Source organism: Mizuhopecten yessoensis, unplaced genomic scaffold, assembly GCF_002113885.1.
Source record: "Mizuhopecten yessoensis strain PY_sf001 unplaced genomic scaffold, ASM211388v2 scaffold7635, whole genome shotgun sequence".
Lineage (NCBI taxonomy): Eukaryota > Metazoa > Mollusca > Bivalvia > Pectinida > Pectinidae > Mizuhopecten > Mizuhopecten yessoensis.
The window spans coordinates 131,777-148,753 of record NW_018407146.1 but is presented as its reverse complement, the minus strand read 5'-3'; positions in this window follow the sequence as shown (position 1 = coordinate 148,753).

The window sequence follows — 16,977 nt, the reverse complement described above, 5'->3', positions numbered from 1 at the left end:
TCTGTACATACCTACTAATATCCATCTCGGATACTTATTGTCTGGGATTTAGAAGTAGAACATCGAATACAATTATCACTTACTTCCTTTCACCATTGTTCCAACATGTGCTGATTAAGTGTTTATCGGAGGGTTCCACGTGGGTGATTTTGATCAGATAGTAGAAAATTAAACCACACATTCCATTAAATGTGTCCTAGGTTTCGTAGTTTGCAGGTCTCTTCAAGATTATATCTTTCATCCCATAAACATGGAGCATGGACATTTAATCGATATAGTAAAATGATACACATTGATCTTCCCTTTCCCTTAAGTTTAAAGAAAGAAAAATCTTTCTTCACAATAAATGTAATAGGTTAGTTCTAATTTAACTTTATCTTTTTCTTTCTTAAACAAATTAGAGATATAGTTAGTTTGTATTATGTTTTAAAGAAAATAATATATATTTATGGACAAGTCTGTCTTTGAATTTTGTCAAAAGAAAACATTTTCTCTGCCTTGTTAGATATGTTAGATATATGAAGACAAATTTTGTCATTAATATATTAATTGTACTGCATCATTTTAGTTTGAATTGGTGTAGTTGTTGTACATAACTCAACGCAAGTAACAAACAGCCATCTGTCTAAGGAGGCGAAGTGGTGTCTAACGGTACAATAATAACGCCATACCAATTATGCTGTTAATAATGGGTTCATTTCAGTCATAGATTATTTGTGTATGTAACGCGAAAACACAACAATCACATACACAGGTTACATAATAGGACTGTTGAACACTCTATGTATACTGTATGTGATATAAATCACCAGGACTGTTGAACACTCTATGTATACTGTATGTGATATAAATCTCCAGGACTGTTGAACACTCTATGTATACTGTATGCAATATAAATCACCAGGACTGTTGAACACTCTATGTATACTGGATGTAATATATATCACAAGGACTGTTGAACACTCTATGTATACTGTATTTAATATAAATCACCAGGACTGTTGAACACTCCATGTATACTGTTTGTAATACAAATCACCAGGACTGTTGAACACTCTATGTATTCTGTATGTAATATAAATCACCAGGACTGTTGAACACTCCATGTATACTGTATGTTATATAAATCACCAGGACCGTTGAACACTCTATGTATACTGTATGTAATAAAAATCACCAGGACTGTTGAACACTCTATGTATACTGCATGTAATATAAATCACCAGGACTGTTCTACACTCTATGTATACTGTATGTAATATAAATCCCCAGGACTGTTGAACACTCTATGTATACTGTATGCAATATAAATCACCAGGACTGTTGAACACTCTATTTATACTGTATGTAATATAAATCACCAGGACTGTTGAACACTCTATTTATACTGTATGTAATATAAATCAGGAGGACTGTTGAACACTCTATGTATACTGTATGCAATATAAATCACCAGGACTGTTGAACACTCTATTTATACTGTATGTAATATAAATCACCAGGACTGTTTAACACTCTATGTGTACTGTATGTAATATAAATCACCAGGACTGTTCAACACTCTATGTATACTGTATGTAATATAAATCACAAGGACTGTTGAACACTCCATGTATACTGTATGTAATATAAATCACCAGGACTGTTTAACACTCTATGTGTACTGTATGTAATATAAATCACCAGGACTGTTCAACACTCTATGTATACTGTATGTAATATAAAGCACCAGGACTGTTGAACACTCTATGTATACTGCATGTAATATAAATCACAAGGACTGTTGAACACTCTATGTATACTGTATGCAATATAAATCACCAGGACTGTTGAACACTCTATTTATACTGTATGTAATATAAATCACAAGGACTGTTGAACTCTCTATGTATACTGTATGTAATATAAATCACAAGGACTGTTGAACACTCTATGTATACTGTATTTAATATAAATCACCAGGACTGTTGAACACTCCATGTATACTGTATGTTATATAAATCACCAGGACTGTTGAACACTCTATGTATACTGTATGTTATATAAATCACAAGGACTGTTGAACACTCTATTTATACTGTATGTAATATAAATCACCAGGACTGTTGAACACTCCATGTATACTGTTTGTAATATAAATCACCAGGACTGTTGAACACTCTATGTATACTGTATGTAATATAAATCACAATAGAGTTATTGACTCTGTTATGTGGAGCACTATATCAATGCTTATTAATATAATAATTAATTTGTAATTCAATGGAAATTTAGTTGAGTTATCTTCAATGAATTTATGCATGGATCAATTAGTCAGGTATGAATTTTTATGTGAAAACAATGTACATTCACGAGAATATTGGAATAACAAATTAACTAACTCATAGAAAGGATAGTTAACACAAACGAAAAGAAACAAAAAACCGATAAACATATTATTTCATTTTATTTATAGATAACTGCTTTCCTAGCACCCTTTTTTTATATGATGAAGTAACGTTTACATGTGGTACAGTCAACAGTCACTCTGTTTAGTTGTCTGTGTCGTCTTCTAATATCTTTACTTACCTCGTATTTCTAGCAAATAATTAATATTTCACCTGAAAGGGTTATTAAGTTGTGAAGATTTCAGTCAGGGATTTCAGCTCATTTGTTGTTGTCTTCTTGAAACCATATTTATTCACCTGTCTGATAATGCATTCCAATAAACTCCAGAATATGCCAAATCGGAAAAGTGTTTTTTTATGGGTGATTTTTGCAAAATATTATTTTTACTCGGTTTTGGTAATGTGTGGATAAATTAAAACATCTTTATTATATCTGAGGCTCCTCCACTTAATTAACAAATATGATTTGATAACGAACGGCAAGAATTGCTTGATAGAACTCCTCGAAATGTCATTTGTATAGACATGCATTGAGTAGCATATCATTGTACATAATAATGTACATGTAAATATATGCCAAAGTAGAACTGACAAGGAAACGTTTATCAGATTAGTATCTTAACGATATTTGATGTGGTTTTTTTGCAGAGTTTGCAACTCTGAGGATATGCAATATGAATACTAATTTTGTTAAAATGTCCCATTTATAACGTGTTTTGGTATACATGTATAAAACGTATCACTGGTTCAACTTACCACCAAGAATTTACTATGTTTATTAAAATATATGTTATTCCACTTAAGTAGGAAAGACAATGACGTTGTGTGAAAGTGCAAACAATTTCTGTAACTATATCACGTCTTTTCTCCATTTTCGTAGTGTCTGAACTGCCTTTGATTGCTATATGTATACCGAAAAGCTGAAAAGCTCAAAGTTGTTATATAATTTGAATTAGTACCCTTTCTGTTACTATGTCTCCAACTCATGCAAGCAAAACCAAATTATGTTATTATCATAATTGATTTCAACCACAATAATGACAATTATGCTGTTGTGAATTTTACAATGTTTTCTGAATGAAAGAACATTGTCTTCAACAAAACCACACTTTGTATTATTCTGTTAATAACATAATAAGTGGGAACTTATAAAGAATGCATTCCTCTATTTTTATCGTTACAAACAGCGAACTTAAGAATCTAATCTCTTTAGTATGTCATAGTAACAACGAAATGAATATATTTTTATATAGTATTACAACAGTAAACTTGTGGACCCTTTCTGTGGCTTTATATCGAAACAAATGCAACCTGATTGATATATTCCTAGGTTGTTTACGACCAAGTCTCGTTCAACTCTCATTATTAAAATAGCATCAGATCTCACTTAACAAATTGTTCTTGATTTTATATAAGCATGCCTCAGAAAAAATATTTCAAAATCGGCTAATTACTTCTTTAAATTAAGATGCATCGGATTTTCAAAATGAAACATTAAAAACAAATTGCATTTTTCGTTGAGGATATATAAGAGCAATAAAGGAAGATTTAAATATAATTCGCTTTACACACCAAGTACAATCAGAGAATTCTTATTTTTCATTTAGTTATTTTGATTCCTGTGACACATCGTTTTTTTTATCAAGAAAAGTGACAATAACGTATCTCTTATCTGTTTCGCTTATATACTGATATCAGTTTAGTCGATATTGATCTTTGATCTCTAAAGTAAGGACTAAGGTAATCAAACGTTGCACAGATAAGAAACGTTGTCCGCCAATTTCCTATTTCCTTAAATTTGATTTTAAGAAGAACAGCTTATTTGTATGGCACTTTTATGGTTTCGCCAGTAAGGAGCAGGAGTACGATAATTGGTATTTGTGAGGAAAATATGTCATGCATCACAAATCGAATGCATATGTTAGCAAAAAACGATATTTTCACTTAGTGTGTAAAGGTTGAAATTAGCTATGTGGTTTGTAATTGTTAGATCTCTGTTGAATACCCAAGCGTTGTTTCGAAACACTTCGTCGTCGATACAATCCTCATTGTCGAAGGTGTCTAGTACTAACTGCTTCAAACATTTAAAAAGAACCTTATCATTGCAAATATCAACAACCGGAAAAAGTTAACGGGTGAGAATTTTTACATTTAAGAGGAATACACTCTTAAAAAGCCTAAAATGGTTTCCTGTAGAAGATAGGGTGTTTTGTCATGAATATTAACATGCAATTAGTGGATCGATGTTATCAGTATGATTGGTCAGTCTATGAGAAACACAGGTGTTAAACACAATTTGCCGGTCATTAGATTGTTTAAATATCCCGGAAGTAATAACCCTACGGCCATTTAGATAGAATTTTCAATTTGTACAACAACTAATTGTCAGTTTTTAAACCATAAACTGAATTCTGTTAAGGGGTCTAGATATGTGATTAAAAGTAAATATTCTATGGTTAAAATATTGACATCAAATTGAGCAAATGACATTGAGCTGTTCTAACAACTACACCGAATTACATCCAACTATTCTTATAATTAAAGCGAATTACATCAAGCTATTTTAACAATTAGAGCAAATTAAATCCAGCTATTCTAACAATAAGAGCAAGTTAAACTAGCTATTCTAATAATTAATGAGAAATACATCCAGCTATTCTAACAAGTATAGAGCGAATTAAATCTAGCTATTCTAATAATTAGAGCTTATATAATCTAGCTATTCTAAAAATAAGAGCGAATTACAACTAGCTATTCTAACAATTAGAGCGAATTACAACTAGCTAGTTTAACAATTAGAGCGAATTACAACTAGCTATTCTAACAATTAGAGCGAACTACATCCAGCTATTCTAACAATTAGAGCGAATTACATCCAGCTATTCTAACAAAATATAGGTTAATACCTAAACATGTGCACTGTAAATCCTGGACTATCTTTGTTCAATCAGGTTGTTTAATTGATTCATCAATCTCTCATGGATAAATGTGCCCGCAAACTGATTTGATATGCTTCATGAAAATTTAATAAAGACACTGGCAAGTATTTTCACCAACATTACCAACCTACTCTATAACAGTTGGTTTTTCGAAGATAATTGTCTCAAAAATAATTTCAAATAATTTGCAGACAGCTCATATCATTGGTTGTACGCCGAGAATAATGACTGGAAACTAGTTTTAATTTAGCAATCTTTAGAATCTTGTGATATTACTAATTAGCAAGGATAATCTACTGGATCGTTTTACTAATGACCCAGCATTGTAATACAGGTACCATACTGCAGTATAACTACATTTAAATGAGAGTAACAAGCTTATCAAACAAAGCCTAATGCCGTTCTCTCTCTTTGGACGTAAAACAACTAATGTACATTTCCGCATTAGGTCGTAAATATATGTAAATTTTTAGATTTCACGAAATAATAACAGTTTTAATTTGCATTTGTAATCTTTGAAAACTGGCTTATGAAATTAATTTATATTCAAATATATTATCTGTGCGGTATCACATCAAGAGAAATAAGGCTAGTGACATGTGTGGGGTAGCCCGCGCCACCATCCAGCGTTTGGTTAACTTACCAAGTGACTATAATGTGCGCACCATATTTTGATAACGCTATGGATTGTTAAAGCAAAATCAGCAAGTAAACATGTGAGAGAAATGATTGTTTAAATGGTTCTTCCGGGTCAAATGAATGTGAGATACAACGGATTTCAATCGGACAAGGAAATGCCTAATAGGAATCATTTACTTCACGTTATCAACTATTGTACACATGGCCGTCAATGAAGGTTCTTGTCATTATATCTGGGTATACACTAATTGTTACAAGTTAATTGTTTTGTAATTTAGCAAAACGTGACATGATTTAAATGTTGAAATTACATCCGAAATGCACACCATTACGGGTCTTAGCACAGGCTTTGTAAATAAAACTGTTATACACAATGATAAAGAAAGATGACTGTTTGCTATTCAATACCGGAGCTCCTGGGTAGATACGTACCTAACTGCAGTACGATGTACAGTGTGGACCTATTACAATTGTCTCTCCAGAAGATAACTGTTCTCCACCCGAACGTTAACTACCAATACTCTTAGTCATGGGTTTGATTCTATCATCTTTTGATACATTTCTATATAAATCCAAGGTCTTTGCAATGTGCAGACATATTGCATTCATTTCTGAGCGTCTTCAATTTCATCAATAGTTGTCATGAAGTAATAAAATTTGGTGTAAAATATATCTAAAACTTTTGCTAGCCCTTAACAGCAAAATATCTATTATAAAACAAAATCTATTATATAACAATATCTATGTCTTTGTCATACAGTACGGTGTCAAAGACTTGCATGCTGTTTTGGAAAAGTTTTAATAAAACATTGTTGATTAAATTTGAAAATATAATATTAATTAGAATAAAATTAATCGTTTGTTATGGATATCTTTTACTTTTTGTTGATATTTGTTAAATGCATCTGTTTGTTAAATGCCATCTGCAGGCAAACTTCGGTGCGACGCGACGAGAGGAAGTGACTACCCGGAAGTCAACAATAAAGCGAGAACACATGGAAATAAGTGTCCATGACGGGCGGCTAAGATTCGGTTTGGTGAAACAAAGAGCTATATAGCTTATAACTGCATGGTTTAATACGATTCATAAACAGACGTTTCGTGGCTTTATCTGATATATTATCATCAAAAGCTACGACTGAAGTCGTCAGTAATGACCAGCAGCTGATCACCGGATCCGTCCAGTCGCACGGTAAACACATGGTCAGAGCCGATTTCCACCCTTCATCATATGATCAAGTGCTCTCCATTTCTGTAATTGAACGCCAGGTGATCATCGCGTTAATGTGAATTTATACAAGAATATGGAAATTCGCAATTTTAATTCTTATTATTTTGTTTTATTTGTTCTTTTTTCTAAATTTTATATTATGTTTGACATCAAGTTTTTAAGAAATATAGATTTACGACTCACCAATCGTGTGGTACTCGACAGCATCATGGCAACCGGTAGCCGCTTCTGTATCACCTACAAACACCCAATACCAGACACTGAAGTCTATTATAGTACGAAAAGATAATCTGACAGTTTCTTTACATAAAGGTATGTCTTCACTTCTGCAAATTTTGAGATAATTCATATATACAGAAACGCTTTAGAAAATTATTGCATAATCAATTTACAAAACAAACAAGCAATGAACCTCGAACAGTGCTAGATACCCTCATCATCTTACACCTACTAGAGGAACTCCTTGACGATCAGTGCTAGATAACCTCATCATCTTACACCTACTAGTGGAACTCCTTGACGATCAGTGCTAGATCCCCTCAGCATCTTACACCTACTAGTGGAACTCCTTGATGATCAGTGCTAGATACCCTCGGCATCTTACTCCTACTAGTGGAACTCCTTGACGATCAGGGCTAGATACCTTCAGCATCTTACACCTACAAGTGGAACTCCTTGAGGAACTCCTTGACGATCAGTGCTAGATACCCTCATCCTCTTACACCTACTAGTGGAACTCCTTGACGATCAGTGCTAGATACCTTCAGCATCTTACCCCTACAATTGGAACTCCTCGACGATCAGTGCTAGATACCCTCATCATCTTAAACCTCCTAGCGGAACTCCTTGACGATCAGTGCTAGATAACCTCATCATCTTACACCTACTAGTGGAACTCCTTGTCGATCAGTGCTAGATACCCTCAGCATCTATCACCTACTAGTGGAACTCCTTGACGATCAGTTCTAGATACCTTCAGCATCTTACACCTACAAATGGAGCTCCTCGACGATCAGTGCTAGATACCCTCATCATCTTAAACCTCCTAGCGGAACTCCTTGACGATCAGTGCTAGATAACCTCATCATCTTACACCTACTAGTGGAACTCCTTGTCGATCAGTGCTAGATACCCTCAGCATCTATCACCTCCTAGTGGAACTCCTTGACGATCAGTGCTAGATCCCCTCAGCATCTATCACCTACTAGTGGAACTCCTTGACGATCAGTGTTAGATACCCTCAGCATCTTACACCTACAAGTGGAACTCCTTGACGATCAGTGCTAGATACCCTCAGCATCTTACTCCTACTAGTGGAACTCCTTGACGATCAGTGCTAGATACCTTCAGCATCTTACACCTACAATTGGAACTCCTCGACGATCAGTGCTAGATACCCTCATCATCTTACACCTACTAGCGGAACTCCTTGACGATCAGTGCTAGATAACCTCATCATCTTACACCTACTAGTGGAACTCCTTGACGATCAGGGCTAGATACCTTCAGCATCTTACACCTACAATTGGAACTCCTCGACGATCAGTGCTAGATACCCTCATCATCTTAAACCTCCTAGCGGAACTCCTTGACGATCAGTGCTAGATACCCTCAGCATCTATCACCTATTAGTGGAACTCCTTGACGATCAGTGCTAGATACACTCATCATCTTACACCTACTAGTGGAACTCCTTGACGATCAGTGCTAGATCCCCTCAGCATCTTACACCTACGATACCTTCAGCATCTTACACCTACAATTGGAACTCCTCGACGATCAGTGCTAGATACCCTCATCATCTTAAACCTCCTAGCGGAACTCCTTGACGATCAGTGCTAGATACCCTCAGCATCTATCACCTATTAGTGGAAGTCCTTGACGATCAGTGCTAGATACCCTCAGCATCTTTCACCTACTAGTGGAACTCCTTGACGATCAGTGCTAGATCCCCTCAGCATCTTACACCTACGATACCTTCAGCATCTTACACCTACAATTGGAACTCCTCGACGATCAGTGCTAGATACCCTCATCATCTTAAACCTCCTAGCGGAACTCCTTGACGATCAGTGCTAGATACCCTCAGCATCTTTCACCTACTAGTGGAACTCCTTGACGATCAGTGCTATATACCCTCAGCATCTTACTCCTACTAGTGGAACTCCTTGACGATCAGTGCTAGATACCCTCAGCATCTTACTCCTACTAGTGGAACTCCTTGATGATCAGTGCTAGATACCTTCAGCATCTTACACCTACAAGTGGAACTCCTTGACGATCAGTGCTACATACTCTTAGCATCTTACACCTACAATTGGAACTCCTCGACGATCAGTGCTAGATACCCTTAGCATCTTACCTACTAGTGGAACTCAGTGCTGATCAGTGCTAGATACTTTCAGCCTCTTACACCTACAAGTGGATCTCCTTGACGATCAGTGCTAGATACCCTCATCATCTTACACCTACTAGAGGAATCCTTAACGATCAGTGCTAGATACCCTCATTATCTTACACCTACTAGAGGAACTGCTTGGCGATCAGTGTTAGATACCCTCAGCATTTTTCACCTACTAGAGGAACTCCTTGACGATCAGTGCTACATACTCTTAGCATCTTACACCTACTAGAGGAACTCCTTGACGATCAGTGCTAGATACCCTCAGCATCTTACACTTACAAGTGGAACTCCTTGACGATCAGTGCTAGATACCCTCAGCATCTTACACCTACTAGAGGAACTCCTTGACAGTCAGTGCTAGATACCCTCATCATCTTACACCTACTAGTGGAACTCCCTGACGATCGGTGCTAGATACCCTCAGCATCTTTCACCTACAAGTGGAACTCCTTGACTATCAGTGCTAGATACCCTCAGCAACTTACACCTACAAGTGGAACTCCTTGGCGATCAGTGCTAGATAACCTCATCCTCTTACACCTATTAGTGGAACTCCTTGAGCATCTTACAACTACTAGAGGAACTCCTTGACGATCAGTGCTAGACACCCTCAGCATCTAACACCTACTAGAGAAACTCCTTGACAGTCAGTGCTAGATACCCTCATCATCTTACACCTATTAGTGGAACTCCTTGACGATCAGGGCTAGATACCCTCAGCATCTAACACCTACTAGCGGAACTCCTTGACGATCAGTGCTTGATACCCTCAGCATCTTACACCTACTAGTGGACCTCCTTGATGATCAGTGCTAGATACCCTCAGCAACTTACACCTACAAGTGGAACTCCTTGACGAACAGTTCTAGATACCCTCAGCATCTTACACCTACAAGTGGCACTCCTTGACGATCAGTGCTAGATCCCCCAGCATCTTACACCTACTAGAGGTACTGCTTGGCGATCAGTGCTAGATACCCTCAGAATCTTACACCTACAAGCGGAACTCCTTGACGATCAGTGCTACATACCCTCATCATCTTACACCTATTAGTGGAACTCCTTGAGCATCTTACAACTACTAGAGGAACTCCTTGACGATCAGTGCTTGATACCCTCAGCATCTTACACCTACAAGCGGAACTCCTTGACGATCAGTGCTTGATACCCTCAGCATCTTACACCTACCAGAGGAACTCCTTGACGATCAGTGCTACATACCCTCATCATCTTACACCTATTAGTGGAACTCCCTACTAGAGGAACTCCTTGACGATCAGTGCTAGCTACCCTCAGCATCTAACACCTACTAGAGGAACTCCTTGGCGATCAGTGCTAGATACCCTCAGCATATTACACCTACAAGTGGAACTCCTTGACCATCAGTGCTAGATACCCCCAGCATCTTACACCTACTATCAGTGCTAGATACCCTCAGCAACTTACACCTACAAGTGGAACTCCTTGGCGATCAGTGCTAGATAACCTCATCCTCTTACACCTATTAGTGGAACTCCCTACTAGAGGAACTCCTTGACGATCAGTGCTTGATACCCTCAGCATCTTACACCTACAAGTGGAACTCCTTGACGATCAGTGCTAGATAACCTCATCATCTTACACCTATTAGTGGAACTCCTTGACGATCAGTGCTAGATACCCCAGCATCTTACGCCTACTAGTGGAACTCCTTGACGATCAGTGCTAGATGCCCCAGCATCTTACACCTACTAGTGGAACTCCCTGACGATCAGTGCTAGATACCCTCAGCAACTTACACCTACAAGTGGAACTCCTTGACGATCAGTGCTAGATACCCTCAGCATCTTACACCTACTAGAGGAACTGCTTGACGATCAGTGCTAGATACCCCCAGCATCTTACACCTACTAGAGGAACTCCTTGACGATCAGTGCTAGCACCTACTAGTGGAACTCCTTGACGATCAGTGCTAGATACCCCAGCATCTTACACCTACTAGTGGAACTCCTTGACGATCAGTGCTAGGTACCCTCAGCATCTTACACCTACAAGCGGAACTCCTTGCCGATCAGTGCTAGATACCCGCAGCATCTTACACCTACTAGTGGAACTCGCTGACGATCAGTGCTAGATACCCTCACCATCTTACACCTACTAGAGGAACTCCTTGATGATCAGTGCTAGATACCCTCAGCATCTTACACCTACTAGTGGAACTTCTTGACCATCAGAGCTAGATACCCTCATCATCTTACTCCTACAAGTGGAACTCCTTGACCATCAGTGCTTGATACCCTCAGCATCTTACACCTACAAGTGAAACTCCTTGACGCTCAGTGCTAGATACCCTCAGCATCTTACTCCTACTAGTGGAACTCCTTGACGAACAGTGCTAGGTACCCTCAGCATCTTACCCCTACAAGCGGCACTCCTTGCCGATCAGTGCTAGATACCCTCAGCATCTTACCCCTACAAGCGGAACTCCTTGCCGATCAGTGCTAGATACCCGCCGCATCTTACACCTACTAGTGGAACTCCTTAACTATCAGTGCTAGATACCCTCATCATATTACACCTACTAGTGGAACTCCTTAACTATCAGTGCTAGATACCCTCATCATATTACACCTACTAGTGGAACTCCTTGATGATCAGTGCTAGATACCCTCAGCATCTTACACCTACAAGTGGAACTCGCTGACGATCAGTGCTAGATACCCTCATCATCTTACACCTACTAGTGGNTTGGAACTCCTCGACGATCAGTGCTAGATACCCTCATCATCTTACACCTACAAGTGGACCTCCTTGACCATCAGTGCTAGATACCCTCAGCATCTTACACCTACTAGAGGAACTCCTTGACGATCAGTGCTAGATACCCGCAGCATCTTACACCTACCAGAGGAACTTATTCCATACGGTCGGATATCGATAGATGGTGTGCATCGTTTGGTTTAACATTTCTTGATGTACGTCGTTCGGTTTAACAATTACTGGTGGTGTCGATGATGCGATCAAGGGTGTTCGTTTTAAAATGCATTAACAGTCAATGCTGTTGGTCGTTTGGTTAACGTTTATTGTTGTAGGTCGATAGGTGTATGAATGAACAGGTAATGATGTCACAATAATGTTTACCTTTATATGTCATGATAAAGATTACCATCATTATGGTGTAGAACAAAATCCCCGTTCCATGGTGTTGAGGTTAATGAGGCATGTCGTTTGATGTAAGGCAACAGTCCTTTTTTGTAGCGTATTATGCTTTTAAAACTGTATGAGACTTATTTTGTTTAACAGCAGATTGTGTACAAGAGCAGGTGTACTAGCGATGATATTGTCATGCATGATCCATTTGGATTTAATATGATATTTCATCAGACTATCGACTTACGTCTATTCAGGCCGGTCGTTTATTATTAGTTATTATTTGGTTTTCGTATAAAACTGATCTATTCACAGTTTATGTTTCGTATAAAACTGATTGTACAGAGTTTATGAACGAATTTTGTCCATTCTTTAAACTTCATAACACTTTCAGAAACAATGACGATGTTTGCGGCTATTGGAATGATTTATTCGATACCATTTATTCACAGAAACTGAACTCAAAAAAGATAACATATAATATATGAATGTCTGTAAGATGAACGGTAATTATAAGACTGTAAGCTGCAGTGTGACAATAACGTTCCCTTAATATAAACGCTCTTACTATTACCTACAGTATAACAATGGTCAGCTCACTATCAAACTCTCTGTGAATTACCTGGAGAATAACAATAATTGTCACCTTACTATATAACGCTACATCATTTACCCACTTTATCACAATAATGGTAACCACACAACCAACTATATCGCTATTACTTAATGCATGAAAATAATTGTGACCTCACTATAAAATGCTACATTAATTAACTACTGTATAATAATTATGGTAACCACATTACCAAACTTTAGGATATTACTCAATGCATGACGACAATGGTCACATCACTATCAGGCCCTGAATTATGACGATAGATGTCCCCTCATTACTGAACTTTAGGATATTACTCAATGCATGACGACAATGGTCACATCACTATCAGGCCCTGAATTATGACGATAGATGTCCCCTCATTACTGAACTTTAGGATATTACTCAATGCATGACGACAATGGTCACATCACTATCAGGCCCTGAATTATGACGATAGATGTCCCCTCATTACTGAACTTTAGGATATTACTCAATGCATGACGACAATGGTCACATCACTATCAGGCCCTGAATTATGACGATAGATGTCCCCTCATTACTGAACTTTAGGATATTACTCAATGCATGACGACAATGGTCACATCACTATCAGGCCCTGAATTATGACGATAGATGTCCCCTCATTACTGAACTTTAGGATATTACTCAATGCATGACGACAATGGTCACATCACTATCAGGCCCTGAATTATGACGATAGATGTCCCCTCATTACTGAACTTTAGGATATTACTCAATGCATGACGACAATGGTCACATCACTATCAGGCCCTGAATTATGACGATAGATGTCCCCTCATTACTGAACTTTAGGATATTACTCAATGCATGACGACAATGGTCACATCACTATCAGGCCCTGAATTATGACGATAGATGTCCCCTCATTACTGAACTTTAGGATATTACTCAATGCATGACGACAATGGTCACATCACTATCAGGCCCTGAATTATGACGATAGATGTCCCCTCATTACTGAACTTTAGGATATTACTCAATGCATGACGACAATGGTCACATCACTATCAGGCCCTGAATTATGACGATAGATGTCCCCTCATTACTGAACTTTAGGATATTACTCAATGCATGACGACAATGGTCACATCACTATCAGGCCCTGAATTATGACGATAGATGTCCCCTCATTACTGAACTTTAGGATATTACTCAATGCATGACGACAATGGTCACATCACTATCAGGCCCTGAATTATGACGATAGATGTCCCCTCATTACTGAACTTTAGGATATTACTCAATGCATGACGACAATGGTCACATCACTATCAGGCCCTGAATTATGACGATAGATGTCCCCTCATTACTGAACTTTAGGATATTACTCAATGCATGACGACAATGGTCACATCACTATCAGGCCCTGAATTATGACGATAGATGTCCCCTCATTACTGAACTTTAGGATATTACTCAATGCATGACGACAATGGTCACATCACTATCAGGCCCTGAATTATGACGATAGATGTCCCCTCATTACTGAACTTTAGGATATTACTCAATGCATGACGACAATGGTCACATCACTATCAGGCCCTGAATTATGACGATAGATGTCCCCTCATTACTGAACTTTAGGATATTACTCAATGCATGACGACAATGGTCACATCACTATCAGGCCCTGAATTATGACGATAGATGTCCCCTCATTACTGAACTTTAGGATATTACTCAATGCATGACGACAATGGTCACATCACTATCAGGCCCTGAATTATGACGATAGATGTCCCCTCATTACTGAACTTTAGGATATTACTCAATGCATGACGACAATGGTCACATCACTATCAGGCCCTGAATTATGACGATAGATGTCCCCTCATTACTGAACTTTAGGATATTACTCAATGCATGACGACAATGGTCACATCACTATCAGGCCCTGAATTATGACGATAGATGTCCCCTCATTACTGAACTTTAGGATATTACTCAATGCATGACGACAATGGTCACATCACTATCAGGCCCTGAATTATGACGATAGATGTCCCCTCATTACTGAACTTTAGGATATTACTCAATGCATGACGACAATGGTCACATCACTATCAGGCCCTGAATTATGACGATAGATGTCCCCTCATTACTGAACTTTAGGATATTACTCAATGCATGACGACAATGGTCACATCACTATCAGGCCCTGAATTATGACGATAGATGTCCCCTCATTACTGAACTTTAGGATATTACTCAATGCATGACGACAATGGTCACATCACTATCAGGCCCTGAATTATGACGATAGATGTCCCCTCATTACTGAACTTTAGGATATTACTCAATGCATGACGACAATGGTCACATCACTATCAGGCCCTGAATTATGACGATAGATGTCCCCTCATTACTGAACTTTAGGATATTACTCAATGCATGACGACAATGGTCACATCACTATCAGGCCCTGAATTATGACGATAGATGTCCCCTCATTACTGAACTTTAGGATATTACTCAATGCATGACGACAATGGTCACATCACTATCAGGCCCTGAATTATGACGATAGATGTCCCCTCATTACTGAACTTTAGGATATTACTCAATGCATGACGACAATGGTCACATCACTATCAGGCCCTGAATTATGACGATAGATGTCCCCTCATTACTGAACTTTAGGATATTACTCAATGCATGACGACAATGGTCACATCACTATCAGGCCCTGAATTATGACGATAGATGTCCCCTCATTACTGAACTTTAGGATATTACTCAATGCATGACGACAATGGTCACATCACTATCAGGCCCTGAATTATGACGATAGATGTCCCCTCATTACTGAACTTTAGGATATTACTCAATGCATGACGACAATGGTCACATCACTATCAGGCCCTGAATTATGACGATAGATGTCCCCTCATTACTGAACTTTAGGATATTACTCAATGCATGACGACAATGGTCACATCACTATCAGGCCCTGAATTATGACGATAGATGTCCCCTCATTACTGAACTTTAGGATATTACTCAATGCATGACGACAATGGTCACATCACTATCAGGCCCTGAATTATGACGATAGATGTCCCCTCATTACTGAACTTTAGGATATTACTCAATGCATGACGACAATGGTCACATCACTATCAGGCCCTGAATTATGACGATAGATGTCCCCTCATTACTGAACTTTAGGATATTACTCAATGCATGACGACAATGGTCACATCACTATCAGGCCCTGAATTATGACGATAGATGTCCCCTCATTACTGAACTTTAGGATATTACTCAATGCATGACGACAATGGTCACATCACTATCAGGCCCTGAATTATGACGATAGATGTCCCCTCATTACTGAACTTTAGGATATTACTCAATGCATGACGACAATGGTCACATCACTATCAGGCCCTGAATTATGACGATAGATGTCCCCTCATTACTGAACTTTAGGATATTACTCAATGCATGACGACAATGGTCACATCACTATCAGGCCCTGAATTATGACGATAGATGTCCCCTCATTACTGAACTTTAGGATATTACTCAATGCATGACGACAATGGTCACATCACTATCAGGCCCTGAATTATGACGATAGATGTCCCCTCATTACTGAACTTTAG